Source organism: Mustela erminea, chromosome 1 (assembly GCF_009829155.1).
Source record: "Mustela erminea isolate mMusErm1 chromosome 1, mMusErm1.Pri, whole genome shotgun sequence".
Taxonomy (NCBI): domain Eukaryota; kingdom Metazoa; phylum Chordata; class Mammalia; order Carnivora; family Mustelidae; genus Mustela; species Mustela erminea.
The window spans coordinates 125,834,912-125,855,349 of record NC_045614.1 but is presented as its reverse complement, the minus strand read 5'-3'; the positions used below and the strand labels follow the sequence as shown (position 1 = coordinate 125,855,349).

Genomic DNA, 20,438 nt, shown 5'->3' with positions numbered 1-20,438 from the left:
GGGCTACCATTGGTTACAACGTTCCCGAGGCCCCGCCCAGTCACGTGAAGCGCGCCCTGGCAACCCCACGTGCTGCGGATTAATGCACTTCCGGCGTGAAGAACGCTTTCTGGAGTGCGGGTGCGGAGGGTGAACTCAAAGGTAAGTAAGCTTGTACCTCAAACTTTTGGGTTCGTTGCGCCAGGGTCCCAGTCGAAGTTAGCTGGAAGCAAACCGCGCGCTTGGTGGCCCTTGCCTTCAGGTGCGTGGTGGTTGTCGCGCGACTGTTGTCAGGACGTGCGAGGCACGCGAATTCAGTGGGTGTCCCGCGGGGTTTATGGAGGGAACTTTGGGGTCGAACTTCTGGCCGAGGTTGGTGGTCGAAACCATACTTGCTCCTGGAGGAAGAGACCAAGTGCAGTATTTTATTACCGGCTCAGCCCCAGCCATCCATGAAATTCTGGCAGTAACTGCCGGTGGGTGCCTGGGCGGGGTCAGCAGCGCCCTGGGGGGTGGGAACTGCTGAGACATCCCCGAAGCAAACAGCAGCGTGAAATGACCCAACCCATTCCTCACACTAGTCTGTTGTGGAACTGTGGGCGTGAATGGGTGTCCGACTCCTACCGCATAGTCGCGTCCAGAAACTCAGACCAGTTCAGTTCCGATAAATTTGGCTCTTCTTTCCTCTCGGCAATGGCATTTCTGTGAGTTTTAGGTATGTTCATACTCCATTAGAGCAGTTGGGTTGTCTTCATAGTCGACCAGGAACCGATAGAGACTTGAGTAGGATTAAGGACCAAGGTTCTTAAAAGAAATGTGCTCCTTTATGTTCCATTTCACAGTGCACTGCATTCTTCTTTGGAGAGGTGACCTACACTCCCCGGCGTACGGGGTCCTGTAATTCTGAATTGCTGTCTCATGAAGAGTCAGTCCCCTTTCTCACATTACTGTGTGGCTCTCCGGTTTGGACGGATATTTCACACATATGGAGTTTAACCTCTGTAAGAAGCAAAGGAGCTCTCATAAACCGAATTCAGCCTGTAGCTAATATTTGAAAGAGTTAAATTAGAACCCTGGTTCATGAGTCCATTCAGCTTTTCCTTATACCTCCTAACTTTTCCCTGTCTCGTGTTACCAGAATGATGGCTAGCATTTATGTGAGTGGGTAGGGCATTAAATGTTTCATATGCTTCATTCTTTTAATCTTAACTCTTGCGCTTTTTTAAACCTCGGGTTTAGTAAGTTATAATTCATACAAAGTAGAATTTACCCTTCTTAGCTCTGTGAGTTTTGAAAAACATAGACAGTTACGTAACTATCACTATAATCAAGATAAACAATATTTGCCCCATTCCAAAAGTTTCCTCCTGCCTCCTTGTGGTCAGTCCCCTCTGCCCACACCCATCCTCTGACAACCATTAACAACTACTGTTTTATGTACATTTTTAAGTGTGAGAAAAAAGCAGAGAAAAGTAATTTGCCTACAATCACACAGTTAGCAAATCAGAGAGCCAGGATTGAACTCTAGGCAGTTTGGCTCCACAGTCACTGCTTTAACTAATACCATTACTGCATCTGCATAAGATTTGGATTTGGAATCAAATGATCTGGCTTCATTCATTCAGCAAATGCGGTAAATTCTAGTGAAGTTGCTGGAACACTGAATCAGCAAATACTGAACCATTGCTCCTAGGGGAAATGCAGAGTTAGGTTCCTGTGAGCCTCTGGTCATAACATTTTCAACTGACCAATACATAATCTTGTTTTATGTGTGTTTTAGTTTAAGAACACACAGCCAACAGCACTATAATTACGCCCGCGGGAGCCTATCCAACACATGTATTTTCTCTATAAGACACATCACAGTCTCTTGTGCTACAAAATACTACACAGCATTTTAGCACTATGCTCCAAGGCCATTTTAAATAGCCATGTCACCAAACGAAGTTACAAGAATGTGAGAAGTGGCACTAATAGACTGAAAAGAAACACTTGTTTAATTTGACAGCTGTAATAAGAAGGCAGTACATCACCTCATTTGGCCCCAGCTAGGAAAATATGCATTGAATGGCTTCTATCTTTTGCTGTTCTCTACTTGTCCATAAATGACTGTGAAAGCAGTGCTAGTACTGATTACAAGTAAATTGGATGCACAGGAAAATTTACAAATATGAGGTCTATGAATAATGGGGATTCACTTTTTTATTTTAGTACCCTTAGCACTGAAATCACCATGTTAACAAGACAGCCCCTTGTTCATTAGGTGTTTGTAGTCTACTACAGGATAAAATTTACCGTAACACATAAAATAAATACATCTAAAGCAAAAAACTACAGGGTATTGAAAAAAGGGTCTGTTCCTCATCTAGTCTAGGTGTGTCCAATTGAAATATAATGTAAGCCACATGTAATTTTGAGTTTTGTTGTAGCTACATTAAAAAAGTTAAAAAAGATAAAAATAAATTTCAATAATATATTTTAATTAACCCAGTACATCCAAAATATCTCATATGTAATCAATATAAAATTATAAATAACATAATTTTATAATTTTGTAAACTGAGCCTTCAATCTCCTATGTAGAGCACATCTCAATTCAGGCTATCTGTATTTTAAGAACTTGGTAGGTATTTATGACTGGTGGCTATCTCATTGGACATCACAGGTCTAAAAGATTTCAAGACTGCTTCTCTAGGACTGACTATATTAATCTGACATGAGAAAAATGAGTAGAAAGTTGGCAGTAAGGAGGGCTTTGGAAAGGGCATTTTAGCCAAAGGGTTTAGGAGTACAAAGACTTACAGATGAGAAAATTGTGACATCATAGTTAATATCTTAATGGTAAAAAGCTGTAGGCTATGACTCTAAAATCAGGACCAAGACAAAGATACCCACTCTCACCACCCTTATTCACATAGTATTGGAAGTCCTAACCAGAGAGATTAGGTAAGAAAAGTAATAAATGGCATTCATATTGGAAAAGAAGTAAAATCATCTCTATCTGCAGGTGACATTATATTGTGTATAGGAAACCCTAAGGTCTCTACCAAAAAGCTATTAGAATAAATTAATTCAGTAAAGGTACAGGACAAAAAATTAATGTAGAAGAACCGATGTGTTTCTGTAACTAGCAATGAACTATCAGAAGTTAAAAAAATGATCCATTTATAATTGTGTAAAAAAGAATGAAATATTTAACAATAAATTTAACCAAAGTGGTGAAAGACCTATACACTGATAACTATAAGATGTTGTTTAAAGAAATTGAGGAAGACACCAACAAATGGAAATATTTTCTGTGTTCATGGTTTGGAAGGTTGAATATTTTTAAAATGCCATACTACCCAAAGCAATCTACAGATTCAGGGCAAATCCTATCAAAATTCCAATGGCATTTTTCATATAAAGAGAAACTCCTTAAATTTGCAGGGAACCATAAAACATCCCAAGTAACCAAAATACTCTTGACAAGAACAAAGCTGGAGGCACCACACTTTGTGATTTCAAACTATATTACAAAGCTTTAGTAATCAAAACTGTATAGTATTGGCATACAATCAATGGACTAGAGAAGGAGCCAGAAATAAACCCATATCTGTATGGCCAATTAATTTAGAACAAAGGAGGCATGAATATACAATGGGTAAAAGATAATCTTTTCAACAAGTGGTATTGGAAAAACTGGGTAGCCACATGGAAAAAATGAAACTGAGCCCTTATCTTACACCACACAGAAAATTAACTCAAAATGGATTAAAGATTTGAACAGAAGACCCCAAACAATGTCCATTTGCAACACACAGATGGACCTTAAGGACAGTATTCTAAGTGACATAAGCCAAATGGAAAAAGACAAATGCTGCATTTAGATTCTATTATGTGTGGAATCAAAAAAAGTCAAACTCATAGAAACAGAGTAGAATATTATTGCCAGGGAATGGGGAGGTGGGGAAATGGGGAGAAGTTAGTAAAAAGGTATAAACTTTCATCTATACAATAAAAAAGGTCTAAGGACCTAATGTGTAACATGGTGATTACAGTTTATATGTTCATGGTTTGGAAACTATATTGTATGAGAGTAGAACTTAAATGCTCTCACCAAAAGAAAAACCCCGAAAAACCTAAGCTTGCAAAATGATGGATATGTTAATTAATTAGATGGGAGGAATAATTTCAGAATGGTGTGTATGTATATCATATCATCATGATGTTGCCTTTAATTTTTTTTATAATTTGTCAATTATACCTCAATAAAGTTAAAAAAAAGAAGGTAAAACATCTAATAATGTCTTATATTGGTTACATGTTGAAATGGTAATTTGAATATATTATAGTAAACATATGTCATCAATTTCAAAAGAATTAGATGGGGGCAAATAGGAACAAATAAAGAGATTTATTTTAACCATACCAAAAATTACATTAAATATAAGTGGATTAAACATTCCAATTAAAAAATGGATTAAACATTCCAATTAAAAGGCAGAGATTATCAGACTGGAGAATCTCATACCCAACTATATGCCCTCTAGCAGATGCATTTTAAAAATAAATATACATATAGGTTGAAAATAAAGGGATTTTTTAAAAGATGTCAATCAAACAGTAAGCATTAAAATGCTAGAGTGGCTTTACCAATAACAGATAATGTAGACCTCAAGACAAGAGTATTACCAAAGGAAAAGAGATATTGCATAATAATAAAATGATCAAATCACTAGGAAAATCTAATTTAAGTGTATATTTATATATTATATATATATAAGTGTGTATATTCATATACATGAAGCAATAATTGACAGAACTAAATACATAGCCTAGTCTACTGTCATAGTTGGGTATTTTAAAATACTTCTCTCAACAGACACAGCATCATTAAGAATGTGGTATAACTTGGAGTGCCTGGGTATCTCAGTTGGTAAAGTGGCTGCCTTCAGCTCAGGTCATGTTCCTAAGGTCCTGGGATTGAGCCCCGTGTCAGGCTCCCTGATCACTGGGGAGACTCCTTCTACCTTTTCCTCTGCCTGCCACTCGGTTTACTTGTGCACGCTCTCGTTCTTTCTCTCTGTGTGTCAAATAAATAAAATCTTAAAAAAAAGAGAATGTGGTGTAACTTAAGATCATAATCCATCTTTAATGGACGTTTTCAGAGTGCTAAACTTAAAACTGGTAGAATACATTAAATTCAAGTGCATGTTGGTCAGCATCCAAAATATGTTTGATGAATTATCAGAAACCATTGGCTCACCTCGGTGGAATTAAATTGGAAATCAGTTTTCATTAAAAACTGAAAACATTTAGAAATTAAGACATTTGCATGTAACCTGTAGATTAAAGTAGCAAAAACAAAGAAGATGAGAAAAATATTTTAAATTGAATAACAAAAATATGATAGATTAAAATTTACAGGCTATAGTTAAAAACACTTTTAGAGAAAAAAGTGATAGCTTTAAGTGTTTATTTTAGAAAAGGAGAAAAAAATTTAAATCAATGGCCTAGATTTCTACCTTATGCTAGTGGAAGAATGTCAAAGTAAATCTATAGCAGAGGTCTGTAAACTTTTCCAGTTAAAGGCCAGGTAATAAATACTTTGGATTGTACAGGTCATACATGGTCTATTGTAGCTACTCACAAGTATGACTTTATTTCAATAAAATTTTACTTACAAAAACGAGAATTGGGCTAGATTTGTCCTATGGAATGTAGTTTGCAAACCCATGATCTAGAGTAAGTAGAATGAAGGAAAATAAAAATATAAGCTTGCTATCAATGAGGTATTTAAAAAACAGAGGAAATAGCCAATGCTGAATGTTTGTTATTGAAAACATTAGTTAAATTGATAAAAACCTTGCTAGACTGGTAAATTAAAAAAAAAAAAGGGATATGCAAGTGACCAGTGTCAGGAATGAAAGAAAGGATACCATCATAGATCGTATACATAATAAAAAAAGATAGTGGTATTATAACCAATTATGACCATATATATATTTACATTTTACATAGTTATTTTAAAAACATTTTATTAACATAAATATATATGTTACATATTTACATTTTATATAGTACATTTTATATATTTATATTTTATATATTTATGTAAAATACATTTTATATATATTTACATTTTATATAGTTCACATTTTACATTTACATTTTATATAGTTTACATTTATATAAAATTTGTTTTATATGGTTTTTTTTTCTTACATTTTTAAAATTAACATATAACATATTATTTGCCCCAGGAGTACAGGTTTCATCAGGCTTACACATTTCACAGCATTCACCATAGCACATACCTTCCCCAATGTCCATAACCTAGCCACCCTACCCCTAACCCCCCTACCCCCCAGCAACCCTCAGTTTGTTTCATGAGACTACGAGTCTCTTGTGGTTTGTCTCCCTCCTGATCCCATCTTGTTTCATTCCCCTCCCCACCCCCCCATGACCCCCTACCTCTCAAATTCCTCATATCAGAGAGATCGTACGATAATTGTCTCTCTCTGATTGACTTATTTTGCTTAGTGTAATACCCTCTAGTTCCGTCCATGTTGTGTAAATGGCAATATTTCATTTCTCTTGATGGCTGCACAGTATTTCATTGTATATACATACATCACATCTTTTTTATCCATTCATCTGTTGATGGACATCTAGGTTCTTTCCATAATTTTGCTATTATGGACATTGCTGCTATAAACATTGGGGTGCACATACCCCTTTGGATCACTACATTTGTATCTTTAGGGTAAATACTTAGTAGTGTAATTGCTGGGTCATAGGGTAGCTCAATTTTCAACTTTTTGAGGAACCTCCATACTGTTATCCAGAGTGGCTGCACCAGCTTCCATTCCCACTGACAACATAGGAGGGTTCCCCTTTCTCCAAATCCTCGCCAACATCTGTCATTTCCTGACTTGTTAATTTTAGCCATTCTGACTGGTGTGAGGTGGCATCTCATTGTGGTTTTGATTTGTATTTTCCTGATGCCAAGTGATGTGGAGCACTTTTTCATGTGTCTTTTGGCCATCTGGATGTCTTCTTTGCAGAAATGTCTGTTCATGTCCTCTGTCCATTTCTTGAATGGATTATTTGTTCTTTGGGTGTTGAATTTGAGAAGTTCTTTATAGATTTTGGATCCTAGTGCTTTATTTGACATGTCATTTGCAAATATCTTCTCTCATTCTGTCAGCTGTTTTTTGTTTTTTGTTAACTGTTTCATTTGCTGTGCAAAAGCTTTTGATCTTGATGAAGTTCCAGTAGTTCATTTTTGCCTTTCCTTGCCTTTGGTGATGTTTATAGGAAGAAGTTGCTGCAGCCAAGGTCAAAGAGGTTGCTGCCTGTGTTCTCCTCAAGGATTTTGATGGATTCCTGTCTCACATTGAAGTCTTTCATCCATTTTGAGTCTATTTTGTGTGTGGTATAAGAATATGGTCCAGTTTCATTCTTCAGCATGTGGCTGTCCAATTTTCCCAACACCATTTTTTGAACAGACTGTCTTTTTTTTCCATTAGACATTCTTTCCTGCTTTGTCAAAGATTAGTTGACCATAGAGTTGGGGGTCCATTTCTGGGCTCTCTCTTCTGTTTCGTTGATCTATATGTCTGTTTTTGTGCCAGTACCATACTGTCTTGATGATTACAGCTTTGTACTAGAGCTTAGAATCTGGAATTGTGATGCCACCAACTTTGGTTTTCTTTTTCAACATTTCTCTGGCTATTTGGGGTCTTTCCTGGTTCCATATAAATTTTAGGATTATTTAATGTTCCATTTCTTTGAAAAATATTGATGGTATTTTGATAGGGATTGAGTTAAATGTGTAGATTGCTTTAAGTAGCTTAGATATTTTTACAATATTTGTTCTTCCAATCCATGAGGATGGAATGTCTTCCTCAATTTCTTTCGTGAGTACTTTATAGTTTTCTGAGTACAGATTCTTTGCCTCTTTGGTTAGGTTTATTCCTAGGTATCTTATGGTTTTGGGTGCAATTGTAAATGGGATTTGCTCCTTAATTTCTCTTTCTTCTGTCTTGTTGTTGGTGTATAGAAGTGCAACTGATTTTTGTGCATTGATTTTATATCCTGACACTTTACTGAATTCCTGTACAAGTTCTAGCAGATTTGGAGTGGAGTCTTTTGGGTTTTCCACATAAAGTATCATATCATCTGCAAAGAGTGCGAGTTTGACTACTTCTTTGCCGAAGTGCATACCTTTAATTTCCTTTTGTTGTCTGATTGCTGAGGCTAGGACTTCTAGTACTATGTTGAATAGCAGTGGTGATAATGGACATCCCTGCCGTGTTCCTGACCTTAGCAGAAAAGCTCTCAGCTTTTTCCCATTGAGAATGATATTTGCTGTGGGTTTTTCATAGATGGCTTTGATGATACTGAGGTATGTACCCTCTTTCCTTACACTGTGAAGAGTTTTGATCAAGAAAGGATGCTGTACTTTGTCAAATGCTTTTTCAGCATCTATTGAGAGTATCATATGGTTCTTGTTTTTTCTTTTTTTAAGGTATTGTATCAAATTGATTTGTGGATGTTGAACCAACCTTGCAGCCAAGGAATAAATCCCACTTGGTCGTGGTGGATAATCCTTTTAATGTACTGTTGGATCCTATTGACTAGTATTTTGTGAGAATTTCTGCATCTCTGTTCATCGAGGATAATGGTCTGTCATCTTCTTTTTTGATGGGGTCTTTGTCTGGTTTTGGGATCAAGGTAATGCTGGCCTCATAAAATGGGTTTGGAAGTTTTCCTTCCATTTCTGTTTTTTGGAACAGTTTCTGGAGAATAGGAATTAGTTCTTCTTTAGATGTTTGGTAGAATTCCTCTGGGAAGCCATCTAGCCCTGGGCTCTTGTTTGTTGGGAGATTTTTGGTGACTGCTTCAGTCTCTTTACTGGTTATGGGTCTGTTCAGGTTTTCTATTTCTTTCTGGTTCAGTTGTGGTAGTTTATGTGTCTCTGGGAATGTATCCATTTCTTCCAGATTGTCAAATTTGCTGGTGTATGGTTGCTCATAGTATGTTCTTATAATTGTTTGTATTTCTTTGGTGTTGGTTGTGATCGCTCTGCTTCCATTCATGATTTTATTTATTTGGGTCCTTTCTCTTTTCTTTCTTTCTTCCTTCCTTTCTTTCTTTCTTTCTTTCATTTTTTAAGATTTTATTTATTTACTTATTTGACAGACAGAGATCACAAGTAGGTAGAGAGGCAGGCAGAGAGGGGAAGAGGAAGCAGGCTCCCTGCTGAGCAGAGAGCCCGATGTGGGGCTCAATCCCAGGACCCTGAGATTATGACCCGAGCCGAAGGCAGAGGCTTTAACCCACTGAGCACTCAGGCGCCCCTCCTTTCTCTTTTCTTTTTGATAAGTCTGTCCAGGGGTGTATCAATCTTATTAATTCTTTCAAAGAACCAGCTCCTGGTTTTGTTGATTTGTTCTACCATTCTTTCAGTTTCTATTTCATTGATTTCTGCTCTGATCCTTATTATTTATCTTCTTCTGCTGGGTTTAGGCTTTCTTTGCTGTTTTTCTCCAGCTCCTTTAGGTGTAGTAGGGTTAGGTTGTGTATTTGAAATCTTCCTTTCTTCTTTCTTGAGAAAGGCTTGTGTTGCTATACACTTTCTTGCTGTGTCCCAAAGATTTGAATCATTATGTTTTCATTTTCATTTGTTTCCATGAATTTTTAAAATTCTTCTTTAGTTTCCTGGTTGACCCATTCATTCTTTAGAAGGATGCTCGTTAGCCTCCATGTATTGGGGTTCTTTCCAACTTTCCTCTTGTGATTGAGTTCTAGCTTCAGAACATTGTGGTCTGAAAATAGGCAGGGAATGATCCCTGTATTTTGATACTGGTTGAGACCTGATTTGTGACCCAGGATGTGATCTATTCTGAAGAGTGTTCCATGTACACTAGAGAAGAATGTGTATTCTGTTGCTTGGGGATGAAATAATCTGAATATATCTGTAATGTCCATCTGGTCCAGTGTGTCACTTAAGGCCTTTATTTCCTTGTTGATCTTTTGCTTGGATGATCTATTTCAGTGAGGGGGGTGTTAAAGTCCCCTACTATTATCGCATTATTGTCGATGTGTTTATTTGATTTTGTTATTAATTGGTTTTATATAGTTAGCTGCTCCCATGTTAGGGGCATAGATATTTAAAATTATTAGATATTTTTGTTGGACAGACCCGTTGTGTATGATATAGTGTCCTTCCTCATCTCTTATTATAGTCTTCGGCTTAAAATCTGATATATCTGATATAAGGATTGCCACCCCAGCTTTCTTTTGATGTCCATTAGTATGGTAAATTGTTTTCCACCCCCTCACCTTAAATCTGGAGGTGTCTTTGGGGTCTAAAATGAGTTTCTTTTAGACAGAATATTGATGGGTTTTTTTATCCATTCTGATACCATGTGTCTTTTGATTGGGGCTTTTAGCCCATTTACATTCAGGATAACTATTGAGAGATATGAATTTAGTGTCATTGTATTGCTTGTAAGGTGATGTTACTGTATAGTACCTCTGTTCCTTTCTGGTCTACTACTTTTAGCTCTCTCTTTGCTTAGAGGACCCCTTTCAGTATTTCCTGTATACCTGGTTTGGTGTTTACAAATTCTTTTAGTTTTTGTTTGTCCTGGAAGCTTTTTATCCCTCCTTCTATTTTCAGTGGTAGCCTAGCTGGATATAGTATTCTTGGCTGCATGTTTTTCTCATTTAGTGCTCTGAATATATCATGCCAGTTCTTTCTGGCCTGCCAGGTCTCTGTGGATAGGTCTGTTGCCAGTATAATATTTTTATTGTTGTATGTTACAGACTTCTTGTCCCAGGCTGCTTTCAGGATTTTCTCTTTGTCACTAAGATTTGTAGTTTTACTGTTAGATGACAGGGTGTGGACCTATTCTGATTGATTCTGAGGGGGGTTCTCTGCACCTCCTGGAATTTGATGCTTGTTCCCTTTACCGTATTAGGGAAATACTCTACCATAATTTACTCCAATATACCTTCGACCCCTCTCTCTCTTTCTTCTTCTTTTGGAATCCCAGTTATTCTAATGTTGTTTCATCTTATGGTATCACTTATCTCTCGAATTCTCCCCCTCGTGGTCCAGTAGTTGTTTGTCTTTTTTTTTGCTCAGCTTCTTTATTCTCTGTCATTTGGTCTTCTATGTCACTAATTCTTTCTTCTGTCTCTTTTATCCTAGCAGTAAGAGCCTCCATTTTTTATTGCACCTCATTAATAGCTTTTTTTATTTCAGCTTGGTTAGATTTTAGTTCTTTTATTTCTCCAGAAAGGCCTTTTATTTCTCCAGACAGGGTTTCTCTAATATCTTCCATGTCTGATTCAAGCCCAGCTAGCACCTTGAGAATTGTCATTCTGAACTCTAGATCTGACATATTATGAATGTCCTTATTGATTAGGTCCCTAGCCATCAGTAGTGTCTCTTGTTCTTTTTTGTGTGTGTGTTGAGTTTTTCCACCTTGTCATTATATCCAGATAAGAATATATGAAGGAGAAAATAAAATACTAAAAGGGTGGGAAAGACCCTAGGAAAATGTGATTTAACCAAATCAGAAGAGACCCAAAATCATAGGGGGAAGAAAGGGCATAAAAAGAAGTTACAAAAATTTTTTTAAACGAAAAAGGAAAATATATATATTAGACTGGTGAGTAGAACAGAGCCACCCACTTAATTTTGGGAGTATTTTGGTCTCGTAGAAGAAGCTACCTCCCAAAATTTTAAAGAAAGTAAAATACACACACACACACACACACACACACACACACAAGAGTAAACATGATGTAGGGATGGAATATGAGTATAAAGATGAAAATTTTAAAAAAATTCTATAAAGGAGTTGATAAGATAAGTTGGTTGGGAAAAGAAAGAAAAAGAAAGTGGAGAGAATTTGCCCAGGCTGGAGACTAGAACAAAGCCCTGTGCTAGAATCAGGGTGTATTTCGATCTATTAGAAGAAGTTGTATCCCAAATTTTTTAGAAAAAAACCCCGTGTATACAAAAAATAAAGTTAGATACAATGAAGGATAAAATATGACTATAATAATGAAGGTTCAAAAAGTTTTTTAATGAAAGGTATTGTTAAGATAAACTAGTTAAAAAACTTTAAAACAGGAAAGAGTAAAAGGTTAAAAAATTAGAATAAGAAAAAAATAAAATTAAAAACAATAATTAACTTAGCAAGACTAAACAATTGTGGGGAGGAAGCCATGAATTCTGTGCTTTGCTTTCTCCTCCTCTGGAATTCCGCTGTTCTTCTTGATAAGTGAACTTGGTCTTGGCTGGATTTCTTGCTGATCTTCTAGGGGAGGGGCCTGTTGTAGTGATTCTTAAGTGTCTATTCCCGAGTCGGAATTGTACTGCCCTTTCCAGGGGCTGGGCTAAGTATTTGCTAGGGTGCTCTTGGGAGCTTTTGTTCCCTGAATGCTTTCTGTAGAGCTCTGGAGGACAGGAATGAAAATGTCAGCCTCCCAATCTCTGGCTGGAGGAGCCGAGAGCTCTCAGCCTTACTCCTCAGTGCACCCTCAGAGAAAAGCTCTCAATCACTCCGGTCTCCTTAGCCTTTGGCTGCACTCTGAGCTCACCCAGCCTGTGACCAAGCATCTCTGTCTCTGGCATACAGCCCCACCTATAGTCTCCAATCCCAACAGATCCCTGCCACTCTTCCAGGGGGGTCTCCCTGGATCTTCCATCTGTGGGGTCCCTGCTTAAAGAGCAGTGGCATGATTGTGTCATGGATCACAGTTTAAGGTAACCCCGAATTGAGAACTCACTCCTCGGCTCCGTCTCTGTAGCCAGCTTTCCCACTCTAATACCTGTGAGCTCTCCGACACTCAGACATCCCTGATCCTTTGTGACCCCATGGGACCTGAGATCACGCTGTCCCCATGTGGGCTTCACCCCAGCTTAGCCTCTGGAGCAATGTCCATCAGTGGAGCAGACTGTTAAAAGTTCTGATTTTGTGCCCCATTGCTCCACTGCTTGCTGGGAGGTGGTCCCTCCCCCTGCGGTCTATCTTCCCATTGCTTTGGACTCACTTCTCCACAGGTCTTACCTTTCAGAAAGTGGTCGATTTTCTGTTTCTAGAATCGCTGCTCTTCTTCTCTTTGATCTCCTGTTGGATTTTTAGGTGTTCGGAATGATTTGATAAACTATCTAGCTGATCTCCTGCTACCCGATGTCTTCTCAGCCTGCTACTCCTCCACCATCTTGACTCCTCCCTAAATTTTTTATTTTGAATGAATTTTAAACTTATAGAAGTATTGTGAAGATGGAATAAAGTTTCCATACACCCTTAACTTAGGTTTATATCTTATATAATCATTGTACCTTTATTTAAGAAATTCCTATTAGGATGATATTGTTACTAAGGTAGAAATTTTCTTTGACTTTTCCCACTGCTTCTCTTTTTTGTTCCAAGATCAAATTTTGGACACCATACCATTCTATGTAGCTAGTCTCCTCCAATATGAGACAGTTTCTAGGTGTTTTTCATGACTTAGATAGTTTTGAAGAGTACTGCTCAAGTTATTCTATAGACTATTCCTCAATATGAGTTTATGTAATGTCTTTTGTTCTGTGTTTTCTTAGGTCATGTGTTCATTTATTTTGTATCCATAGATGACAGGGCCAGACTAACAGCCACAGTTCTTTTCATCACCCCTATGACCTAGCATTCACAGCTACATGGAAATCATATTATAAACCCTCCAACCAATTCTGGTCTGTACTCTCAACCACGGTCTTTATCTAATTCTCACATACTAAGCCAATATTTCCTCCACTTTAAGTCACCCAGGCCCAGGTACCATACTACTCTGGCTCAGAGTCAGTTGATGTTATTTGAAGTAACCAGTCCTAAGCTGTTTCTCCTGTCCTGTCTTGCCTGTTCCATGGAAAATAACAATAGTTTTAGGCCGTGCTTCCCCCTCACTCCTACTTCTCCCTCCTGACCAAATTTGGGGCTTCTCTCTGTGGTCCTGCTTGGCATGGCATATCCCTTTCTCTTGGGAATTGTAAGTAATAAATTCTTTCAAGGATATAAAGTCTCTCCATATCATCACTTATTCACCTCCATAAATTAAAATGCCATGGGTACATTTTAATACAATTTTGTCATTATTCGTCAAGAGTTATGAGTTAGAGGGAAGAATAATATAGAAGCAAAGTGTTATCATTTTAGGGGCACATGATACCAATATGACTTATTATTGGTTACATTAACCTTGAATATTTGGTGAAGGCAATGCTTGATCAGGTTTCTCTGCCGTAAAGTTAATATTTTTCCCTTTCTGTATTCTATTCAATAGAAATAAGTCACTAGATCTAACATTTGAGAAGTGGAATTAAGTTCCACACCTTGGTAGGAGAAATATCAAAGAATTCTTGGACATATGTTAAAAAGTAGCATAATTCTTAATAAACATTTTGGGGTAGGTATTTCAAGGTTATGCACATATTCTGTTTCTCCTTAAAATGTTGCTCTAGAATTATAGCATTAATGTGGATCTTGCCTTCAGCAATTATTATTGGTGAATTGGTGAGTTATTGGTTGACTTTGGAGGCCATGCCAGAAGACAGTGAGATGACATATTCAATGTGATAAACAAACAAAAAACCCAAACAAACAAACAAAAAACCCGTCAACCAAGAATTTTTTATCTAGCAAAACTGCCCTTCAAAAGTGAGGGAGAAATTAAAACATTAGCAGATAAACAAAAGCTGAGGGGATTTGTTACCAGTAGGCCTCCCCTGCAATATATGCTAATGGAAATACTGCAAGTTTTAATGAAAGGTCACTAGATAGTAAATTGAAGCCATATGGAGAAATAAAGATCTCAGTAAAGCTAAATACCTGAGAAATTTTTTAAAAACTAGTATATTGTAACAATGGTTTGTAACTCTACTTTTTGTTTTTTACATGATTGAAGAGACTAATACATTTAAAAAATAGTAGTTTAAAAGCTAGTATTATTACAACTTTGGTTTGTAACTCCACATATTTTTCTATATGATTTAAGAAATTAATGCATTTGAAAGAATTATTAGATTATACTAGATTATATTAGATAATTATCAAATCAGTATATAAAGATAACATTTTGTGACATTAACAACTGAAAGATGTGAGGATAAAGTTGTAAAGGAGGAGAGCTTTTGCATGTTATTGAAGTTAAAACTGAAAACTTCCTTTAACATTAGAACAGGGCAAGGATGTTCACTTTAACCACTTCTGTTCAAGTATTAGGAGTTCTAGCCAGAGGAATTAGGCAAGAAAGATAAATAAAAGACATCCATATCAGGCAAAAGAAGAAATAAAATTATTTATGTTTATAGATGAAAGGCTCTTATGTATAGGAAATCCTGAGTGGTCCACAAAAGTATTGTTAGAACTAACAATTAATGCTGGGAAACGGGATATCCACATGCAAAAGAATGAAGTGGACCCTCACCTAACACATGTACAAAAATTAACTCAAAATGGATCAAGGGCACAAATATAAGAACTAAAACTATAAAACTTTTAGAAGAAAACAGGATAAAATTCCCGACATTAGATTCAGCAATGATTTCTTATATATGACACCAAGAAAAAAATAGGCAGTTTGGACTTTTTGAAAATTAAAAAAATTTTGTTAAAAAAAAAGGCAATCCACAGATTGTATAGTTACCACATTTTATGTGAAGTGGTCAGTGTTGATGTTAAGTAGAGTGAGAAAAGTTAAGGGTGTATATTGAAATCTCTGTAGTGACCATTAAAAGTTTCATGGAAAGTGGTATAAGTAAAAGGGAGCAGATAAAATGATTTTCTGTGTTTTTACAGTAGTTCATTCAAAAACAGACAAAAGGAGGATTAGGGGAGCAAAGAACAGGGAACATAGGCAGAAAGCAAAGTAATAAAATGGTAGACTTAAAGCATGTCATTAATCACATTCAGTAATTATAAGAAGACTCCTAGAAACACTCCAACAAATGCAGAGATTTTCAAATTATATAAAAAAGTTAGACCCAACTATGTGCTATCTTCAAGAGAGGAGAAAAATAAATAAATAAATAAAAACATAAATATAAATATATATATGTATATTTGGCATGCCATATATATTTATAGATGAATATCATACATGCACATATGGCACATACAGTGTTTTTGAAAATAAAAATAGGAAAAGATACATGATGCAATAAGTAAACAAAAATCTGGAGTGCTATATTAATATTGGTAAAGTAGACTCAAGGAAAAGTATTACTCGGAGATAGTACTGCAATAAAGAGAGATATGTTATAATCATACAAAAAGTAATTTATCAGAAAGACATAAGAATCACAATTGTATATGTGTGTAACAACAGGACTTCAAACCATGAAATAATTGATGGAATTAATATATAATTATATATATATAATTATATAGATAGCTCCTCAATTATAGTTGGAGATTTTAATACCTTTTTGTCAATAATTGATAGATTTTTTTAAATCAGGGAAGACATAAAAGATTTGAATAACACCTATTAACCACATTTACCTAACTGACATTAGTGGAACAATTCACTAAACAACTGAAGAACACACAGTCTTTTTGCGTGGACATTGCTAAGTTTACCAGACTGGAATATGTGCTGGGTCATAAAACAAGTCAAAAAATCTCCCAAGGGGCATCTGGGTGGCTCAGTGGGTTAAGCCTCTGCCTTTGGCTCAGGTCATGATCTCAGGGTCCTGGGATCGAGCCCCACATCGGGCTCTCTGCTCAGCGGGGAGCCTGCTTCCTCCTGCCTCTCTGCCTACTTGTGATCTCTGTCTGTCAAATAAAAAAAAAAAAAATAAAATCTTTAAGAAGCCAGAGAAAGTAGAGCAAAGTAAACCCAAAATAAGTAGAAAAAAAGAAAAAGAAAGATTGAAGTAGGAATCAATGAAAGGTGAAAACGGAAAAACAATACAGAAATTTCATAAATCCTAAAGTTTATTCTTTGGAAAGATCAGCAAAGCTGATGGGCTCCTATCCAGACTGATTAAGAAAAATAGACCAAAATAACCAGTATTATTAGGAAGTAAAGATGAGTGATCACTGAAACTCTAAAGAAAGTAACAGGATAATAAGAGAATGTTTCGAACAACTTTAAAGCAATGCATTTGACATCTTGGCTAAAATGGACAAAAGAAAACTTAAATTGACACATCTTTAAATAATCCTATTTCCATTAAAAAGTGGATTCATTGTTAAAAACCTTCCCATAACAAAAACTCCCAAGTCCAGGTGGTTTTATTGTTTAATTCTATGCAGCATATAAATATAAAACCGATTCCAACAAACTCCTTCAAAAAATAGAGGAACTACTACTTTCCCATTCATTTTAAGAGGCCAGCACAACCCAATACAACACCTAACAGAGACCTTATAAGAAAAGAAAATTACAGATCATCATCCCCAATAATCTTAACACAAATATCCATAATCAACTATTAGTGAATCAAATCCAGTGATACATAAAAAGGATAATATTTGGTGACAAGTCAGTTTTATTCCCGGGATTAAAAGGTTGCTTTATATTTGAAAATCAATGAAAGTAAGTCACCATATTAACAGAAAAAGGAAAAAAAACCCTATATTGTCATTTCAATAGATACAGAAAAAGCATTTGGTAAACTTTATTCATTTGCTGTTAAAAACTCTCAGAAACTTGAAGAGAACTTCCTCGATCTAATAAGTGGAATATGTGAAAATGGCATATATGAAAACCTACATAATGGTGAAATATTGAATGCTTACCCAAAGATTAAGAATTAGGCACGAATACCCATTCTCTTTATTTATACTCATTGTCTTTAAGATCTTAGCCCTTTCAATAAGATGAGAAAAAGTAATGAAAGGCATAAAGATTAGAAGAGAAAACCTGTTTTAGTTTTTGCTTTGTTTTTTGTCCTGTTTTTTTGGGCAGGTGTTACAGAGAAAATTTTAAGACATCTACAAAATACCTACTCGAAAATTTCAGGAATACAAGGTTAATACGCTATTTTCGTATATCATCCTAAACTACTAGAAAATAAAATAAAAAGTAAATTTCACTCACAATAGCATCAAAAAAGTTAAAATACTTAGGAATAAGTTTAATAAAAGAAATGCAAGATATTTTCATTGAAAACTATGAAATCTTGCTGAGAAAAAAGGATTACTTTATAAGGAAATACATACCATGTTCATGGATTTAATATTGAACTGACTCAAATGTTAGTTCTTCTCAAACTAATTGTAGATTCAGCACAATCTAGCCACAGTTCCACCATGCTTTTGATAGAAATTGACAACCTTTTTCTAAAATTTACTTGGAAATGCAAAGGATCTATAATATTTGAAGCATCTTGAAAAAGAGCAAAGTTGAAAGACCTAACTACTTATTTCAAGACTACTATAAAGCTATAGTAATCAAAGCTGTATGGTACTAGCATAAGAATTGACATGTAAGTCAGAGGACAGAAGAGAGAGAATTAGACTCACAATTATACAGGTATTTGATTTTACAAAGATGCCAAAGTCATTTGATAGGTAAAGGGAAATCTTTTTAACAAGTGATTTTGGAATAATTGGATACCCATAGAGAAAAATTAACCTTCATGCTTACTTCATATCATAAAAAATTTTTTAGTTAGATCATAGACTAATACATAAAAAGTAAAGCTATAAAGATTTTTTTGAAACTTAAATGACTTAAATTGAAAAAAATTCTTAAAACTAAAGCTATAAAGATCTGAGAAGAGTATCTGTGATTTGTGAGTAGGCAAAAGTTTTTTGGGCAGAACACAAAAAGGCAATAACCATAAAAGAAAAAAAGGGTAAATTAGACGTCACCATAATTAAAAATTATTCATCAAAAAAAACCCACTATTAAGTGGTGCCTGGGTGGCTCAGTTGGTTAAGTGTCCAGCTCTTGATTCTGGCTCAGGTCATGATCTCAGGGTTGTGAGTTTTGAGTTCCACACTGGGCTCTGCATTGGGTGTGGAGGCTGCTTGGGATTCTCCCTCTCCTTAACCCTCTGCTCCTCCCTCCATCCCTGCACACACAAGGAAACCCCAAAATAAAACAAAACAAAAAACTGTTAAGAAAAGAAATAATATAGCCATACAGTGAGAGAAAATATTCACAAACATAGATCTGATAATGAACTCTTACCTAGAATACAAAAAGTCCTTCCACTCCATCAATCCAATAAAAATAGGTAGAAGATTTGAGCAGACATTTCACAAAGGAGATACACAAATGGCTAGTAAGCATATGAGAAACCAAGATCTGGGAGCTAGCTATGCTGTTGCTACTGCAGTATCTTAGTTTAACTAAGAAATAATTTTTTTTCTTAAATCATGGTTAGTATTGATAATTCTAATTTAAATGTAACATTATAGCATTTTTTCCTCACCTGATTTTGTTTTATATATGTATTTTTTTTGCTTTTACAGTGAAATCCTGGGTCCTAATTTTATGACTATGTCTGCTTACTTGTTTTATTCTATAATTAAATGGAAAGTTTCAGAATTATGATACCTATAGGATTATTGATAATGTACCACTAAGTAAAGTTTAAAATTTCATTTTCTGTTCTTTATGTCTTTGAAATATAGCTCACTAAAGATGTACAGAATACTTGGTCAAAATCGGCTTGAATCATTGTTTTCCCTTTTCTTATCAGTTTGATTTGTAGGTAGGTTAATTTATTTTTGTTTCTCTTTAATAATTAATGTTAAAAGAATGATATAGAAAATCATCATTTTGCAATTTCCAGTGTAATAACTGGCATAGGTAAGGAGTGTCAATGTATGTCAAAACCTTTGTGTAAAGATTTGTTGGGGTGAAGATATTCACATGGTCTCAAAGTAACACTCCACATGACATTAATTATAGGGGGTAAATTTTGCAGTCACGACTTTAACCAAGTGATCAAACTTCATGACACCAGTAGTAGAACTCAGCTGACATTAACTTTTCCTGAAGAGGCGCAATTAAACTAGTCACCTATGAATTATTCTTGCCAAAATGTTTACTATGAACCTAATCATGGGGATAATAATCAGGCAAATTCAGAATATGGGACATTCTCTAAGTTAACTGGTCTGGATGTTTAAAAAGTGGCAGTGTCATGAGAAGTGGGGAAAAAAAGGTAGCGAAAATTGTTCTATTGTTCTAGATTAAAAGAGACCTTAGAAACAACAACCAATTGCGAAGTATAAATCTTGATTAGATCTTGGATAAAAAACATACATCTTTATGAAAACTGGGAAAATTTGAACATCTATAGCGTTTTATATGATGATGTAAAATTGTTGTTGATTTTTCAGTTCAGGTGATGATGCTGTGTTTATGTAGAGGATATCCTTTTCTTAGGAGATTGATGCAGAAAATTTTGGAGCTTAAGTGTTTTTGTGTCTATAATTTATTTTCAAATG

The 20,438-nt window shown here is 35.6% G+C and overlaps 1 long non-coding RNA gene across 2 annotated transcripts in view; it reads left to right on the top strand.

Moving 5' to 3' along the window:
• The first annotated feature begins 64 nt into the window (after positions 1 to 64).
• Positions 65 to 20,438, top strand: part of LOC116589460 — a 54,212-nt gene continuing 33,838 nt past the window's right edge. For both annotated transcript variants that reach the window (XR_004285291.1, XR_004285292.1), the window contains exon 1: positions 65 to 141. This is a non-coding gene — a long non-coding RNA (uncharacterized LOC116589460). The remainder of the gene's footprint in view (positions 142 to 20,438) is intronic.